Source organism: Dysidea avara, chromosome 2 (genome assembly GCF_963678975.1).
Source record: "Dysidea avara chromosome 2, odDysAvar1.4, whole genome shotgun sequence".
Taxonomy (NCBI): Eukaryota; Metazoa; Porifera; class Demospongiae; order Dictyoceratida; family Dysideidae; genus Dysidea; species Dysidea avara.
Genome location: NC_089273.1, coordinates 23503235 through 23521890, shown reverse-complemented (window position 1 = coordinate 23521890; position 18656 = coordinate 23503235). Strand labels below are relative to the sequence as shown.

General features: G+C 37.1%; 3 long non-coding RNA genes across 5 annotated transcripts; 1 reads left to right on the top strand and 2 right to left on the bottom strand.

Moving 5' to 3' along the window:
• Window positions 1–4926: 4926 nt before the first annotated feature.
• On the bottom strand, window positions 4927–5746 carry LOC136243733 (uncharacterized). Its single transcript, XR_010694980.1, has 3 exons — window positions 5474–5746; window positions 5180–5375; window positions 4927–5115 (listed from the first exon to the last, which is right to left on the bottom strand). It is a non-coding gene; the product is annotated as an uncharacterized lncRNA (long non-coding RNA).
• A 4780-nt stretch (window positions 5747–10526) lies between these two features.
• On the bottom strand, window positions 10527–12666 carry LOC136246897 (uncharacterized). 3 transcript variants are annotated; one of them, XR_010696908.1, is made up of 9 exons: window positions 11893–12665; window positions 11708–11841; window positions 11551–11660; window positions 11270–11321; window positions 11138–11206; window positions 11048–11084; window positions 10861–10989; window positions 10769–10806; window positions 10528–10717 (listed from the first exon to the last, which is right to left on the bottom strand). It is a non-coding gene; the product is annotated as an uncharacterized lncRNA (long non-coding RNA). The 3 variants fall into 3 exon arrangements; XR_010696907.1 differs by having other exon boundaries at window positions 11048–11089; window positions 11893–12664; XR_010696909.1 differs by lacking the exon at window positions 11270–11321 and having other exon boundaries at window positions 10527–10717; window positions 11048–11089; window positions 11893–12666.
• On the top strand, window positions 11951–17829 carry LOC136246898 (uncharacterized). The gene is made up of 3 exons (XR_010696910.1): window positions 11951–12113; window positions 15499–15619; window positions 17662–17829. It is a non-coding gene; the product is annotated as an uncharacterized lncRNA (long non-coding RNA).
• The last annotated feature ends 827 nt before the right edge of the window (window positions 17830–18656 follow it).

Sequence of the window (18656 nt, the reverse complement as noted above, 5' to 3'; positions counted from 1 at the left end):
ACCATTATACTAAAGGGGTAACACATGCTCTGATGGAGGTGTCACTTACTCTTAAGAGTAATGGTTATTCTCTTAAGAGTGTTGGTTACTCTCCTGGGGTGTTAAATCCTCCCTACACTGGGAACTCTTTAGAGTAGTGTTTATTTTTAACCGTGTATAAGGAAAAATTTACATAAGTTTTAATCAAGCCGTTACTAAAGAAAAAATGTGTCAAATCGATTAAACCTATTTATCATAGTTTTCGCCTATACACATGGGAGTTCTAAAATCTTTGTTTCCTTTCTTTATATTCCTATTGGTTTGCATGTTAAGTTCGTTTGCTTACGATGCGGTAGACGTAAACATAAGCGTGGCGGTTTGTTCAATAAACCGCCTTCATACGGCTATGCTAGGGTCCACAAACCTAAAAATCGAAATTTTCAAATCCCCTTACAAACTATAGTAATGTGTAATGGGGGAGTCTTATAAAGGAAACACTAAAGTGGCAGCAAATTTATCCGTCTCTTCTAGTGAAAATAACGCGAAATATTTATTTATTTATTTAATGCTTTATGGTGAAAAGTGACACCAAAGGTCTGATGGTAACTTGCACCATCAGCCTGCCTAAATACAAAATTATCTACAATTATACAATGTTATGTTGATTAATTATAAATGTTTGAAGTTTGTGACTGGAGGTCTGGATTGATGACAGGTTCTGCAAGGACAAAGGAAGTGAAAGGTACAGTTGTTGCTCTCTTCGAAATTCGTTAGAAAGTGATTCCATAAGAATGATTTAATCTTAGATTTGAGAGTAGAATATGATGTGTTTATATCCATTATCGGGATGGCATTCCACAAAGATGGTAACCGATGGAAATAAGAATGTCGAGCTGTGTTGTTAAGGTGTTGAGGTATCAAGAGTTTATTGCTTGCTCCAGCCCTAGTAGTAGAAGAGTTGAAACTGATAAAGTTGTTGATGTTGAACTGGTAGGTTGGTGACTTTAGTGACTTGATAGCACACAGTATGTCCTGCAGTTCAAATATGTATATGAGGGGAAGGAGCTTCAGGTTAATTAGACGATCTTTGTAGCAGCTGGTGTAGTCATTAAGGATGTGTTTAGTGGCTCGGCGTTGGATTCTCTCAAGGTTAACAATGTCTTTCATCAAATGTGGTCGCCAGATCTGAGTACAGTAAAGTAATTGCGATCTTACCAAGGATACGTACAATCTAACCAAGGTAGTAGGTGAATGATTGTAGACAAATGTCCGTCGAATTAGACCAAGTGTTCTGTAAGCACGGGCAATGATGGTTTTATGATGTTTCTCCCAGCTCAGATCTTCAGATAGTATCACGCCAAGATCCTTGTGAGAATCTACATGAGGTATAATGGAATCAGACATTGAGTATGTTGTGTGGAATTTGCGTTTGAATGATAAGTGAATAAATTTCTTTATATTGAAATTTAAGTCATTGTCCTGTGACCAGGCGAAAAGAGCAGTAATGTTATCTTGAAGGTCTTCCTTGTCAGAAACCGATTTAATGTGATTAAAACATTTGGCATCGTCTGCAAACTTTAGAAGCTGGCATTGATGGTTATATGCAGACATATCATTGATATATACTAGAAACAATAACGGACCGAGGATGCTCCCCTGTGGAACACCAGAAACTATTGGTAACAAGTCAGAGTAGACATTATTAATAGAGACTCTTTGATAACGGTTAGTCAGGTAGATCTTGAACCAGGACCATAATGGGCCTGTTATTCCAATTGACCATAACTTTTGAAGTAAAATCACGTGTGATACCGTGTCAAAGGCCTTGCTGATGTCAAGGTAGATAACATCAGTGCAAAGAAGTGTTAGTGATGAAGTCAGTTAGAATTAACATCTGTTGAAGTGTGGAACAACCCTTTGTTAAGCCAAACTAAGATGGACTAATGGATTTGTTGATGTGAGTGATGATCTTACTGAAGATTAACCTTTCAAGAACTTTTGATACAATGGATAACAATGAAATAGGACGATAGTTCTTAGCACTGTTGGCGTCACCTGCTTTAAAGATAGGCACGATTTAATGAATTTTCCAACATGATGGTAATGTAGCATGACGTAATGATTGTGAAAATAAATGATGGAGTGGTTCACATATCGCTGTAGCGCAACTTTGCAATACTCTGGGGGAGATGTTATCGATTCCAGCATATCTTGAATTTGATCGATTTTTCGCCATAGTAATTTACAATATTATTATTTTGGGCCAAAACGCTCTCTCAAGGTTTGAGAGGTGTCCACTCTCACTATGGAGTATAGGTAGTTTAATATAATCAATTAATATTTGGTATTGGCGTTGCGCATCGCCGAACGGCGAAAAAAATATTTTCTCCGCGATCCAACAAATGCTGTTGTCTCGTGCATATAAGCACCTTTAAGTGTGTTGAATTATGGAAATAATTGCTCAGGACAAGTACACATTTCTAACGATAGCTAGATTATGATTACTTTAATCAGTTATGGCATGCAAAACGTGATTTATTGCACAAAACCAAGCCTCTCGTAGCTAATACATAATTTTACAAAATATACATTGTGGAATATACTTGACAACTACTCTGAGTGCAATTAAATAATCATTTTTGTGATTGCTATCAATTTCAGTGACATTATGTATGAAAAATCAATTTCTGACTGTTCTATAAAATATATTAAAAATTATCAATTTAAAAATGAAGTAGGAATTCAAACGATAAATGAAACAGGAGAAGAACAATGGTAGCTATTACAGCATAGCTCGGTGGGAAATCCCTACTTTGGCATGATATAGCCATTATTTTGTGTTCAATGCCAAAGTAGGAAATTTCCACTGAGTTATGCTGTAATAGCTAATATTGTTCTTCTCTTGTTTCACTATTTTTTATCGCTTGGATTCTTACTTCATTTTTGAATTTATAATTTTTAATATACAAGTGTTTAGTATTTTGTTAAGGCATACAGCTAGCTATAAACATGTGACTGTTCTATTAGGGTGATTGCTGTGTTAGAGTATCTCGAGGCAGCCTGCAAGATGAACGATTGCCAAAAAAGTGGTGTGGTTTTGATCGATTATAGAGTATATCGAGTCAGCCTTCCAAATTGAAGGTGTGTGGTCACTGAAATACAGCTAGTGCAAAAGGGGTATGTCATCGTGGTTTCAATCGATAGATCGATAATGCGTAGAATGGAGAATGGGAGTGATCTTGTGACCTATCGTGAAGCTAACTAGTACCTGTACCTCCTACAGTACCCTCCGTCATAGATTATACCATTATCCCAGGACTAGGCTGAGTTTGCCTCTCTGCCCACTGTTTAAGTGTTTATTTATATTATCATTGTCTTCGATTCATCTATTGAAATTATCTGGACATATCTAAATGTCGGTAAAAACAGTGATGTCATTGTTGGATGCTTTTATTGTCCTCCCCACTCAACTGACACAGTTTTTGAGGACTTGCAATCTTCCTTAGTGTCCATAAAGCAGAAATATCCTCATGCCCGTATCATCCTCGGTGGTGATTTTAACTGCCCTGGTATTGATTGGGAACATGGTACTCTACTGAATCATATATTTCATGTCATTTCCGTCAAAAACTTGTTACACTAGCACATGATACCCAGATGTCACATCTAGTCACCTTTCCTACAAGAGCCCTTAATACATTAGACCTATTGTTTACTACTCATCCTGTCTCTGTACTATCCTGTCATCCAGCACCAGGGTTAAGTGATCATGATGTAGTATTAGCAACCATTCAAATTCCCTATCATATATCGAAGAAACCTTCCCGAACAATCTACCTTTACAAATTGGCAGATTGGGACACAATCAGAGAAAAACTATGCAACCTTTCTCATACCTATTTTGAATTAAATCGCATATCATCTCCAAGCTTGGAAGAAAACTGGACCTTTTTTATGCAGAATCTTCAGCAAATTATTGAAGACCACACTCCTACCAAAACATCAAGTACTAGAACTCACTTACCATGGATGTCTAACACTTTGAAACGGCTAATCCGAAAGAAGCAAAGACTGTATAATCGAGCCAGGCACTATCATCGTGACACTGATTGGTCCGAATACAAATTGCTGCAGAAAGAGCTAAACTTTAAACTTAAACACCAGAACAAAACATGTGTGACAAATCTGGTATCATCATCACACAACAGAAAATCTCTTTGGCACTACCTGAAAACCCGTAAGCAAGATAACAATGGCATTGGTACATTAATACATCCCGAAAATGGCAATGCTTTAATACACCCAATTGAAAAGGCAACTGTTTTAAATGATCATTTCAAATCTGTATTCACAACTGATGACGACAGCAGTACCATTCCTGACAAAGGTCCTTCATTACATCCATCTCTACCAGCATTTGAAATCACTGAACAAGGAGTTTACAACATTCTAACCAACTGTGATCCATCAAAATCTCCTGGTCCAGACTCCTTACATCCACTTGTACTAAAGACAACAGCAGCTGAAATTTCTCCTATGCTTACTCACATATTTAAACAATCGCTAGAAACTGGAACTGTACCATCCCAATGGAAACATGCCTATGTCAGTCCAATATTCAAGAAAGGCCAAAAATCTGACCCAAAAAACTATCGCCCCATCTCATTAACATCAGTAATATGCAAATCAATGGAACACATTATAGTAAGTCAAATAATGAAGCATCTGGAAGATCAAAATATTCTTTCTGACAGACAGTTCGGATTTAGGTCTAAGCACTCTTGTGAGTCACAATTATTTATCACCATCAACGACATTGCCAAACAAATAGACACAAGTTTACAAGTTGATGCTGCAATACTAGATTTTTCTAAAGCTTTTGATAAAGTATCACACTCAAGACTCCTCTACAAACTAAGGCACTATGGAATAAGAGGGAGTGTATTACACTGGCTTGAATCCTTTCTTCATGGTCGCACACAGCAAGTTATAGTAGAAGGTTCTAAATCATCCACTTGTGATGTAACATCTGGTGTTCCCCAAGGGTCTGTTCTTGGACCAGTTCTATTCTTGATTTATATCAATGACATCATTGCCAACATCCAAAGTGAGATCCGTCTTTTTGCAGATGATATCCTTATTTACCAAACCATTAAAACACCACAAGACCATAAAATACTTTAAGATAATTTAAACTCACTGACAAGATGGGCAACTGACTGGATGATGGAATTCAACATCTCCAAATGTAAAATTTTACAGATAACAACACACCATAACAAGAGTACTTTCACATACAAAATGTCCGACATTCCACTGGCTACAGTATTAGAACACAATTACCTTGGAATCCGTCTCCACCACAAATTATCATGGGATCCTCACATCAATTACATCTGTAACAAGGCAAATCGACTCCTTGGATTATTAAAAAGAAATCTCCACAATGCACCATCAGAAATTAAAGAACACATCTACAAACAATTGCTCTTACCATCATTAGAATACTGCTCAACCATCTGGGACCCCTATCATCACACTAGTATTAGTAAACTAGAAATGATTCAACACCGCGCTGCTCGTTTCGTTTTGAACAAACCCTGGCACAGATCTGACCAAAACCATGATAGCATCACAGACATGTTAACCAGTCTTGAATGGCCTACACTTCAAAACAGAAGAACAATTGCTAGACTCACCTTCCTATTTAAGATTGTCAGGAACTTACTAGCAATACCTGATCATTGCTTACCGTCACCAACTCCAGTGTCCTCCACCCGTGCTCAAAAAGCTAACTCAATTGCAAACAAGAGTTGATGTGTACAAATACTCCTTCCTCCCTCGAACAATTATTCAATAGAACTCCCTTCAAATTCCTAACATCGACACAATAGATCTTGAAACATTTAAGAACGCTGTAAGTAATATAATATAATGTGTGATTGTAATGCTCATTAGCGTGTTGCCCCTAGTGGGCTTTGCTAATCAACAATAATAATAATAATAATAACTGTCTTAGTATCTTATATCAGTAAGGAATATAATCTATTCTTACGTACAGTAGCGTAGTCTAAGCGTCTTAAATAAGCTTATGGAGTCTATTACGCTGTTTAAAGAAAGTGTTGATACGGAAAATTCACGCCTAAATATGGTTTCGGTGGATGAAGAAGAAAACAAGCAGCCTGATTGAAGATAAAAGAAAAGACAAGGCGCAGAGGGCACACACTCGTCGGAACCCCAAAAGGCACATCCCACCGGTGAGTTTGTTATTGTTATTGTGGCGTAAAATGGTGGCCGTTCGCTGCATCATTTGGGCTCTAGGCTTGCGACTGTGATCAGTGAGTGTGCAGTGAGGTAGTGAGGCTAAAATTCGATTTTAGGCGATTTAAAAAAATTTATATCCGGCCACTTGTAAGCGTTTTGTTGTATTTAATGCTGTTTTATGTACTATATGGACTAGTACTATTCCGTAAAGGTGATTTTCTTCTCGTAAGATATCTCTAGGATGATTTTTAAAGGCGGAATATTTGGAGGCGCGCGAAAATTTCCCCTGGATTCCTACTTAAACGGTACGGCCGTACCGTTTGATATCTGACTACTCTCCTGGAGAGTTTCCTTCAAATTGTACATGTTATAGCTATGTTGCATTGGTGTAAATTGACCTATATAATTTAACGTATGCTATAGTAAAATCATTGTACCTTTTTGCGAAAAATATCTTCTTCTCCATACTTAACAGGGTTAAAAGGTATAGTCTAGACATAGCATCTGCATTTTCATTTTGATATGCAATTGTACTATTTTATGTATGTGCTGAACCTACTTATGCATTGAGCAGTATTAGCAACAATTATATTAGCTATCAAAAGCAGAAATCAAGGGTTTGCTCCAATTATATTTAGTTCATGGTAGGGAAGAGTTGCTCTGCTGACTACTGTGAGGATAAGTAAAATAAATCAAAAGTTGAGATATATGCTGAAAGCAATCTTCAAGCCAGCAGTTTGATGTATGTACATTTGTATACCTATCTGTTTGGACCACTCTTATTCATTCCATGTAATTTTCCAAACTACTAAAATTCTACCTTAAAACCTTCAAAAATCAAGACCCAGTGAATGACAAATTTTCAACTATTTGAGTTTTGTGAAATGATCTATTATTAATATGACAAAGTCATCACAACAATTACTCTAAATTCAGTGACATGTTACTACTGCTTTTATTAAATGTTTGTTCCAATCCAATATAACTATATCAATTTCAAGTTCCAGTAAATGACCTGATTGACATCTCATTATAACAGTTGAAATCAAAATTTCTTACAAATCACAAATAAATTTCATTCTTTGAGATTTTGTGTCATGGAAGTAATACTGTGTTTTTAATGTCTTTCACAGGATATGATAATAGCTACTAGACATGATTGAGACTGAATAAATTGGTTCTTTAGTACAAAATTAGCCAACAGAAAATATCATGTCTTTGTATATGATAGTGTTCCATGCAGATGTGATTTCAAGGCATGTAAAAACTTGTCTGGGGAGCATACCATCTGACCTTGCATGCTACTGCATCTGAGTATCCATAATAATAGATGATCAGATAATTATAAGTTCTGATTTAACTATCAAAATAGTGTGTATGATCATAACTATGCTGCAAGACCTGAATGTGCGTATCTAGCTATAGCTATATAGATCTGGCAATGCACTCAAGACCTCTGAACTTCATCCTTACTACAGAAATGATCATCTTATTGTGCTCACAGTGATTTATAATCATATCAAGTCAGCAATATTTAGCTGTGTGCCGTAAAACTTTCATTACAAGAGTTTTACTTTTGCATAATAAACTGCGATATCGGCTAACTGTAAAATTTACCGTCAGTAATCAAGCCATCGCTGTAGGTTTACACTTGCTCTAAGCTATCATTTCCATACTTCAGCACACCTAAAGGTGTTAATTTGCACAAGACTACAGTATTTGTTGAATCGCGGAGGGAGTTTTTCGCTAAATCGGGCGATGCTGGTCTCAGCCAGATGGCCAACAATCCACACCATATTCTGCACACAGGTAGTTTACTTGGAGGTGATCACTGCAGTAAATGTTACAGAATTTCCTGCAATTCTGCTGTGCTTCAGATCACGAAGCGTCTTTTTTCGACGATCGGCAATATGCGCGAAGCCACGACCAAATATTAATTAATTATATAAACTACCTATATTCCATAGTAAGAGTGGACACCTCTCAAACCTTGAGAGTGAGTTTTATCCCAAAGAATAACAATGCAAATTACGACGGCAAAAACAATCAAATTCAAGGTATTTCGTGTGATTTTCACTAGGAGAAATGGGACTAAATTTACTGCCACTCTAGCGTTTTCTTAGTTATCCTATCCTTACACATGACTATAGTTTGTAAGTTGATTTGAAAATATAGATTTTTCGGTTTGCGGACCCTACTTATGCGCAAGTGACTGCAGGGATAAACTATACCTTGGCAGGTCTGCCAATCTACTATAAGCCAAATTCCAACCTTGTAGACTGATCCAAACGGAAGTGATGGCAGGAAATTTACGCGATTGTAGTTTTAAAGCATATTCACTGAACAAATCAATTTCCTTGCTTTTCCTACTTTCTATTATTGAAATTCTAAAACAACTCACCATAATCGACTGGAATTTGGGTGAACCATTATTATTATTATTATTATTATTATTGTTGTTGTTTACTGAGCAGTCAGCCCTGCTGGTGTGCTCAGGAATCACATAAACAAATACATTAGGTACAATAATATGATTGGAGTCTAGCTGTAAATAGATCAGTATCTGCAATTTCAATTGTGTCAGTTGGTAGTATGTTCCACTCATTTATTGTTCTTGTGAAATAGCTGTTTTGGTATGCCGTGGTGGATGAGGTAGGTAAAATATAGGGAAGATGGTGGTATTGTCTTGTTGGTCGTGTTTTTGGTAAGTAATAATGAGGAATTTGGAGTGATAACTGTTGGTAGTGTATCTTATGCAATATTTGTAACCTAGATAATTTCCGACGAATTTGTAATGTAGGCCATTTCAGCTGATCTAACATTAGAGAAACTGAACTGAATCTGCCATAGTCATTCAACACCCAGCGCGCTGCTCTTCGTTGTACTTTCTCTAACTCTGAAATATCTCCAACGTGGTAGGGATCCCAGACAGTAGATGCATACTCTAGTTGTGGTCTCACCATTGTTAGGTAAGCTGATTCTTTAACTTGTTTTGAACATTTGTTTAGATTGCGTTTTAAGAAATTGAGTGTTCTAGATGCTTTATTGACAACATTTGATATGTGAGGTGACCAAGACAGTGATTTATGAATTAAGACTCCTAGGTACATATGTTGATCAGATATATCTAGTATGTGACTGTGAAGTGTGTAGTCGTAAGTGAGTGGTGATAAGGATCTCGTGCAACGTATAACTGTACATTTACTAATATTGAACTTAAGTTGCCAAGTATCGGCCCATTCTGACAGTTTATTTAAATCTTCTTGAAGTCTGTTGATGTCTTCTACACTATTGATAACTCTGTAAAGCAAGCAATCATCAGCGAACAGGCGGAGCAGATAATGCTAAGAAAATGATAACAATTTGGGAAGTTGCATAACTAGATAAGTTTTCGCTGAGATGGTCATGTTTTAAAAGTTCAGTGTCAAAAGCGAAACGTTGGTATGTAGCCCCTTTACCACCTACCTACACTGTTAAAATGAATAGGAACCACAACTCTCAAGGAGTTCCCAGTGTAGGGAGGATTTAACACCCCTGGAGAGTAATCATCACACTAAATGAGTTACTGGGGAGTAGCACATGCTCTGAAGGTAGTGTCACTTACTATTCAGAGTGATGGTTAATCTCTTCAGTGTGTTGGTTACTCTCCATTGGATGTTAAATCCTTCCTACACTGGGAACTCTTTAGAGTGCTGGTTACTCTTTATTTTTAACAGTGTAGCACTCAAAAAGAATTAGCACTTTTTAGAGCACCTATTATGTTATGTTTTAGTTGTTTAGTGTATGGCAGTTCTCTTTGGGCAGCAAGAACAAAGGTGAAACTACCCCTTCACCACAAGGAGGTCACATATGAATACAGGGAGTTTTATTTCAGGAGTCTCAACATATCTGTGGTAAGTAACAGGAAATGTGGTTTAATTTCAATTTCAAAGTTTATAGTAGGCTCTATAGCCTAGTCATAACTGTGTACACAAACATAAGAGTACACAGTAAAAACAAAGTAGTGAATGTCACTACTAATTAGTAGTGAAACCTCTGCCACAATACTCACTATTTTTGTGTAGTGACGTTCACTACTTTTTTGTAGTGAACGTCACTACAAAAAAGTAGTGAACGTCACTACTAATTGTAGTGAACGTCACTACCAACTGTAGTGAACATCACTACTAACTGTAGTGAACGTCACTACTTGCAGTGCCATTAGTAGTGAACTTCACTACTGTTTTACAGTGAACGTCACTACTTATTTGCAGTGATTTCACTACATCGCATTTGCATCCAGTTTATGCATTCATGCACCATAGAATTCCATTAAAAACAATACTGCATACAAGTAAAAATACATGTATACAAAATGTCAGTTTTTTTGTATAGGTGAATACATGTTAGTCCAGAAATTTCTTGTCAGAAGATTCTGCAGCAGCAAAGATGCATCAGATACTGTGCAGTGTATATTGCAAGTTTTCTCATTGAACTGCAAGATATAACAATATAATACAAACTATGGTAGCTAAATAAATCTTACCAGCATAGCTACAATAGAGCAGATGTACATGATTTATGCTGTGATAAAATAATTGTTGATATGTAATATGAGATAAACATATATGCACTTACCAACTATTGCACAACTGTGCGTAAGGGATGGGTGCATGGTATAACCATCTGATATGTTAGATCAGTTCCTATTAGTAACCACAGTATAGTGATAGCAAATTGTTTCATTTGCTAGTCTTGCAGTATTCGCTATATCAAGAAACAAAGATCGTAAACGATCTCCAATGTAATAAGCTAAAGCATTTACCTGTTTAAAACTGCTACCAATGGAAAGTCAGTATTACCTAAACTGCCAAACAACATTTTAACTGCAGAATGGTTGTTTAAAGCTACAAACCTTAAACACTTGCAGACACACAGCAGTACCCCACAGGTATACACCACTGCAATGAATATCAATGGGCTACTGCATGGAGAGAGAACCATCATTATTATAAATGAGAAAACACAATAAGTAGAGTTAGCTTACAGTATGTGCGACCTCGGTCTCATGCAACCACAATCAGATCGTAGTAAAAGATCTGCGTGGGAACGGCAAGGTAAATACAAGAACAAAACTGACAAACATGCATACATACAGAAAACAAAAAAAAAAGTGATTAGCTAGTAGTGGTAAAACCGTGAAGCTCAGGTATGTCAGAAAGCTAAAATACGTCAGTGTACACTGTGACAATCCAGTTTGTAAGCAACCGCCAGTCACACCATAAGTGTCAGTACTCCATCACTCAATTCAGTTACTATGTGCTATACCTTATGGTATATTAAAATGAAAGCCCCAAACTTCATCACCTCTCTGCTCTGGTACTACAGTGCCGGCGCCGGGAAATTGGCGGGCAGCCAACTTTGCAGGCTGGGGTAGTCTACGTGTGCAAAAGTGTAAAACAAATAATTATAATTTAAGACTTACTTTTCTGAATTGTTAACCACTTGCTAAATGCAACAGCTACTAGGTACGCAGTGCTAAGCTGCCTAGCCTACTCAGTTGACTCGAGAGACCACTCTGCGGCCACCTAACCGCACGTCACAGTTACGAAACAGTCCCTAGTCAATAGAAAACAGAAGTAAAAGAAAAATTATTAGTCTTCCACTTACACGACTTCTACAGCACGTAACTAAGTGAGCAACGATGTTACCAAGTAGATGACGTCATCAATTATATGTGGCATTATTTAGAGTTTCCTTGACATGATGCTACTCGAGGTGCTACCTCTGGTGCTACCCGGGTGCTACTGCTTAGTGCTATGCACTCTATCTGAAGATCTATAGTGTTTATCGTCTGTAATCAACCGTTCCTGATTAGTCTGTTTAAAATCGTAAGTAAACAAGCTGTAACTGTAAACACACATTTGAATTAATGGGCGTTAGCCAGTATATTCTACGTACAATATACTGTCTATGGCCAGCCTTTCATAATTACGAAGGTTTTAAGATGTTATTACCAGGACTAATAGCACTTTACACTGACAAATTACCGGTGCTTTGACTGATTACCAGGGCTCTAACCCTGGTCATCGCCATCCCTGGTATGGCTATAGACCCTTCGCAGGTGAGCTGCTGCCATAGCAGCATCCGCCATCTTGGAGTACAACCAGTTTTGCAAACCTGATAGCATTGCTTTTCATAAGAGTAAAACAATACCTAGGGCTGCTTCTCCTGCATTCCACAGCAAAGGTTGACCATGTAGGTTAAACGTACACTCTCCCCTATGCTATCAGCAGTGTTGGGAGTAACACGTTACATTAGTAACGCGTTACGTAATATTATTACTTTTGTGGTAACTAAGTAATATAACGAAATACGCTATAAAAACAGGTAATATAACTCAAGTTACTTTGCTTACAAATGTAACGCGTTACCTATGTAATATAGTTACTGTAATATTGCGTAATATTATTACTACAAGTAACGAAGTTACTAATCTCGTTCATTGTCCTCTGAGTAATGCCTAGCCACAACGAAGTAACGAAGCCTACTGAATGAAGCTTATTCACCAGCTTCTTATTTAAAACCAAAATTTGCACATTTTCCAACAACGCAATCATGTCACGTGATAAAGTGGTAGTTTCACACGTGACAGCTTAAGGCTGTGGACACAAAGTAATATAATATGTAATATTATTATAGTTACTTTATTTTATGAGTAATATGTAACTGTAACTAAATAGTTCAGTTGCAAGTAATATGTAATATGTAACTAGTTACTTTTACAAAGTAACTTGCCCAACACTGGCTATCAGGGTTGCAAATCAGGTTGTACTCCAAAATGGTGAATGTTGCTATGGCAGCAGCTCACCTGCAAAGGGTCTATATACTACTGACATTATTTATTGATGGCCCGGGGTCAATAGTCTCTCACTATTATTATTATATATATACTTGCATGGCCAGACTACTGACCTGGAAAATGAATTTATGGCATTCTTTTCTTTTCTGAACCCAATGACACATTGCGACTGTGCCAAAGTTTGTGGATGTGCAGGCATTAATTAGGATACTAGCTGCCAGTCCACTGTGCGACCTGCAACTGTGGTCAATGTCAGCCAGACCTCAATTAATATTTATGGAAAGGTTTGTCCTCACTATTGACTGATTTCATGTACTATTTATTCATGTGCTATTTTGGACATTTTGGGACCCAGAATTTTTATCCATTTTTTGCAGGTTTTCCTCTTTCAGAGGTAAAAAATGTATTAACCATAACTGTTGAGACCAAAATTTTTGTTCTTCCCTTGTTATCTAAGAGTTCTTTAAAGGGTCAGAAATACTACTGAGATCATTTTGTGATAACTTTTTTATGGAGCTCACTCCAAAGACATCCTAAAGAGCTCACTGGTCTTGTAATGCCATTCCCAGAATATGAAGCCTCGACTTTGCAAGTGCTGGAAGATTTTCATTTCTGGTCAAGTTATTTTAATTCAGTTACTGTATAATGTGCCGGTGCCCATCCTGGTCCGGTTACTCTAGCATTCAAATCAGTAGCATGTTACAGAAAACAGGCTGTGCCAATCAGATTATGTTGTTGGTATTCACAATTTTTTTTAAGTTATCATGCATTGATACTATAGAATTATCAAGAGTTAATAATAGCTCTTGGAATTATGTAATATGTTTTGTGAAGATGTAATGGCTGCTTGTAGTCAACAATAGGATGTTCTTTAAAAGAACAAAAGATGGAGGTAGAGGGCCATGTAGTTGGAGCTGATGTACTCGTGATGCCTAATCAATATAAAAACTATTTTTTTGGTTGTGCTTTTTGGTTGAGTTTGTTTAACCTATAACTATGCTTACTTCGTATGGTTGTTAAACATTCCATTCTTGCTGCCATTGTGATCTCATTGTTTAATTATCTTCCATAGTTGCAACTCTGTAATGCTATAGTGAGAGTGACCAGATCCTTCCTCTTTTTGTGAAGGAGTGGGTGCTGCCAGGGTAGTACTCTTTCTAGTAGGGTATGGGTGGAATCCTTACATTGTGCGGCCCCCAGAAGTAAATTCTGAAGTCGTTCTGTTTAAACAATTACTATATTCTCCATATGCTGCTGATGGGACCAATGCAAAAGGGGAACCAAACATCTATTCATCGCTTGACTACGGAGACCAGCCATTATTCTTGTAGTATTGGTATGCTCTATTAGAGTATCTTGCACCTTCATTGTTTACTGTGAGACTGTCAACCATAGTCATATCACTAGGGTGCTTTTCAAGAGAGAATTTATAGAGAGACATTTGGAGCATTTTGGCTTCTTGGAATGGAACCAAAGCAATGGCGGATTTAGCATGGGGAATTTCCAGAATGAGGTTCCATGGAACCCTTTGAACTCCCTGGATCTGCCCCTGTGTTTATACTTGACCAGCCGTATTTCCAGTCTGTATTGTATCACTTCCAGTAAATGCAAGTGCTGAGCAAATATTTAACATTTCAATACTGCAAGAAACAGGATGATGCTAAACCTGTTATATGCCATCGGCTTTTATTCAATTCAATTCCATGATCGCTTCTGTATGATAGCGATAACCATTCACAAATAATTGAATTATGCATATAATATGTGATTGCCTGCTGCCATGAATACTCTCACCACCACCCCTAGATGAAACACTGCCAAATGATAGTGTCACTGAGACACATACCAGCTTTCTCAGAAGCTTTAAGGGTAAACTTGGAGGTATCAATAGTTACTTAATACTGTAGCTAATGGATCTCTAGTAATCAGATATAGCAGAGTCGATTATCCACAGTTATAATAGTGAGCGAAAACCAGCTGTTTTTGTATGGTTCTATTTTGTAGTAAAAAAGTATTGAGTATAAAAATATGCATGCTACATAAAAAATTATGCATGTTTTAGTTTTTATGTACTGAAACAAAGCACGAATCAATAAAACCTATATAAACCATCAGATTTGCCTTTTCATGGGGAGTAAGACAATCTTTATTTCATGTATATACATCAGAAGCCATGTGAGTTATGGGTGATGCGGTAAAAATTAAGTTTACCATGGTCACTTCATTGTTGGAATGGTCTTCTTCTTTGTCCACTCCTTTTGTTACTATAGATAACGGAGAAGCAATAAAATAGAATCCAAGGAATGGGCAAAAATAACCGGTCTTTGCTCAGCCAATCACATACGCAAAGTCACAAAATATGTGCAATTATTTCATTATATCTTTTCAGTTTAAAGTATTGTTTTCTATTGCAGATCTGTAATGGCCACTGCGTGATGAAAGATAAAAAAGAAGTTGGAACTTGGAAAGAAGCTGGCAAAGGATGTGTCTTCAGGGTGGCTACGTTGTATTTAAAAACATAACCAGATACTCAAGGTACTATAATTTTAGACTATATGTGGTTTATTTACGTAGTATATACTATGTAGCGTAAAATCCTGTATATTCCTTAAAATACGTTAGTGTGAAGTTTACATGAGTACTGTACATTATTACTAATATGAATACACTATGAAAGTACATATCAAAAGTACGTGTAAATGAATACGCTATGAGAGTGCATATATTAAGTTATGATGATGCTGGACGGATGATGGGAAACTACATGGGGTGGCCTTATACAGAATCATCATGAAACTTAAGTGTGAGTGTTAGGTGTGTTCCTTCATAGATAATTAATGGTTACTCGGTATGTGACTGGATTTATGAAAAGGGGTCTTCCACACACATCCAATTCTATGAACTCAGAAGTCCATAACTCATTGCTCAAGGAATGTATTAACTTGAAAATTTGTCCATCCACTAAACTATGTTAGTGCTCACTACTGTCCAATTTTTTAATCAATAGCCTTTTCAGTCTAAAGATATCACAGACCTCTCAACTTGGAAGCAGATCTGGTTGTGAGAAAGCCAGCCACCCATCCCCATGCAGCTGTGAAGCCTACCATCTTTGTGCTGGGGCTCATGCACATACAGTAGTTACATTTGTTTTAACAAAAAAATGTTTTAAAAGGCACAACTAGCTAGCTATGTGAGCGCAGTACTGCTGATTACTGCAGCTTATAGTATCTCTATACTATAGTGTAGCCTACTATATGACAAGAACCTACTATTTTGCTCCATCGTTGAATCACGTGATATCAGTCTTTCAACTCAGCTGATGTACTGGTTCACCAGTGATTCGTTGTTGAAATCACCTCCCATTTCTTGAGTAATCAGTATCCAGCTGTGGATTTAGTGTTCAGCACAGATTTTCCGCACAAGTACATCTCACAACAACCGAAATTAAGCAATAAACATTTGCAATAACACAACTGGTAGGATTTCACCTAATTCTTCAGTGTACTGAGTCTTTTCTCAAAGGATTTCACCTTTAAATAGGGGTCAGTTCATTGAGTTTGGCAGCAAAGTGACTTGATTGTGACACATTCAAAAGTATGGGAAACTGCCAAAATTTTCAGCTCAAAATACAGAGGAACCCCACTATTCTAATTAACTGATCACGTGACACCTGCTACAAGATGTTTTGGGGCTTAAATCAAGGAGATTTAGCGTGCCTTAGAAAATTTTATTGGAAATTGTGAGATCAACAAGTGGTCGTGATATGAAGGCTGAAATCATGCGTCTCATGACCAAATTGTGATAGTTAAGAGGTCTGGTTATGAGTCATTAAATTTGGTAAATTAGATGTATGGAAGACCCCCTTTCGCAAATCTGGTCACATATATGTTGTTTGCGGGCACTTGTTCTATAGTCTAAACCTGGACAGAAAATACTCTACACACATGCACCTCCACCCAACATAGTTTCACATGCCCAGACTATTTATCTGTGTCAGCTACATATTCTCAACCAGGGAAATATCAACCCACCTTCACAAGTGAACTATTTCACACAGCCTGTTTGCCTCCACCTCATCCCGTATCAGTGGTATAGTCGGGGATTACACTGATAGGTGCATAACTCAAGGCAATACAGTATTTGTATTATAAATTAAAGAATAACAGTTAGACTCTGAAACATTGCATAATGCAAAGGTTCTGGGTTACCATTTGCATGGCTTGCCTTTCAAGTCAAAATCAGGACTTGCAATTAGAGAAGCTTTACATTCTTATTGCCTGGCCAAGGTGGGGATTTGCATCACTGAAAATTATAGTTTCCCACCTACCGGGTAAGCACTGACAATGTAAACCCCGACCATGTCTCGACCTGCAAACCCTAGGAATATTCAGGCTAGAAGGGGATTTGTATGGTCGTGTGACATAATGAGCTAGTTTGAGTGGATTCTAGAAAGACCGTCTGAGTGAATTTCCTTAGCGAGTAATTTTTTCATCCCTAATAAATACAGAACAAGGCACATTTCACAAATGTCTATGTTTCCAGATACATGTACATGATATATTGTTTTTCATTTACAGACTCGTTCTGCCCGCTGCTGGATGAAAGATGCAGAAGCTGGTCAAAGATGTGTTTTTGTTACGTATGTACATTATACGTATATTTCCATTGTTAAACTTAACAGTACGTATAGTTGATGTTATATAATATTTTACATTTACCATTTTGATTACATGAATGTGAAAGTTTAGTGGTTTCATAAATGCAGGTATTTATTGCATTTACATACTAAAATTTATGAGTACAGTTTGACATCAGATTTGCCTAGTTTCCCCATGTCCAGAAAAGTAGTCAAAACTTTTTTACTTGGCTTACTACAGCCTAGTAGAATGTCTGCAAAGACTTCATTGACGTTCCTGCAGAAGTACATATTGAACCTAATCAATGAATGAAAGTCCTTTGTGAAGTAAATCCTAGCTCCTTAGCATTGACAGCAGCATCCCATACCATATCCCCTGCAAATTTCTAAAGGTTGTCATGTGATCTTTCATGCATGTGCAAACTCATAGTATCTTCTTATAAGCATCCTTTTCACATCAATAAATGGCTTCAGGTGGGAATCTTAATCTTCAAATCAGAAATTTATCAAATGTACTATATAGTCCCTACCAATAGAAAATCTGAGGCTACAATACATGACTGCTGTTTTCCAGTGTTATCACACACACACACACACACACACACACACACACACACACACACACACACACACACACACACACACACACACACACACACACACACACACACACACACACACACACACACACACACACACACACACACACAGTACAATTGTACACCATTTATAAACTAAATAGTAATTGTTGTTCTATATACAACCAAGACTCACAGTGTTATTTGATGAACCATTTTTGTCGGTCTCCTATCTATTGCAAACCATTTTTGTCGGTCTCCTATCTATACTACTGTGAATACACAGCAAGTTTACATAGTTGTGGTGAAATATGCAGATGATACTTCTAGTGGACACTTTGTGACCATACTGTTATAA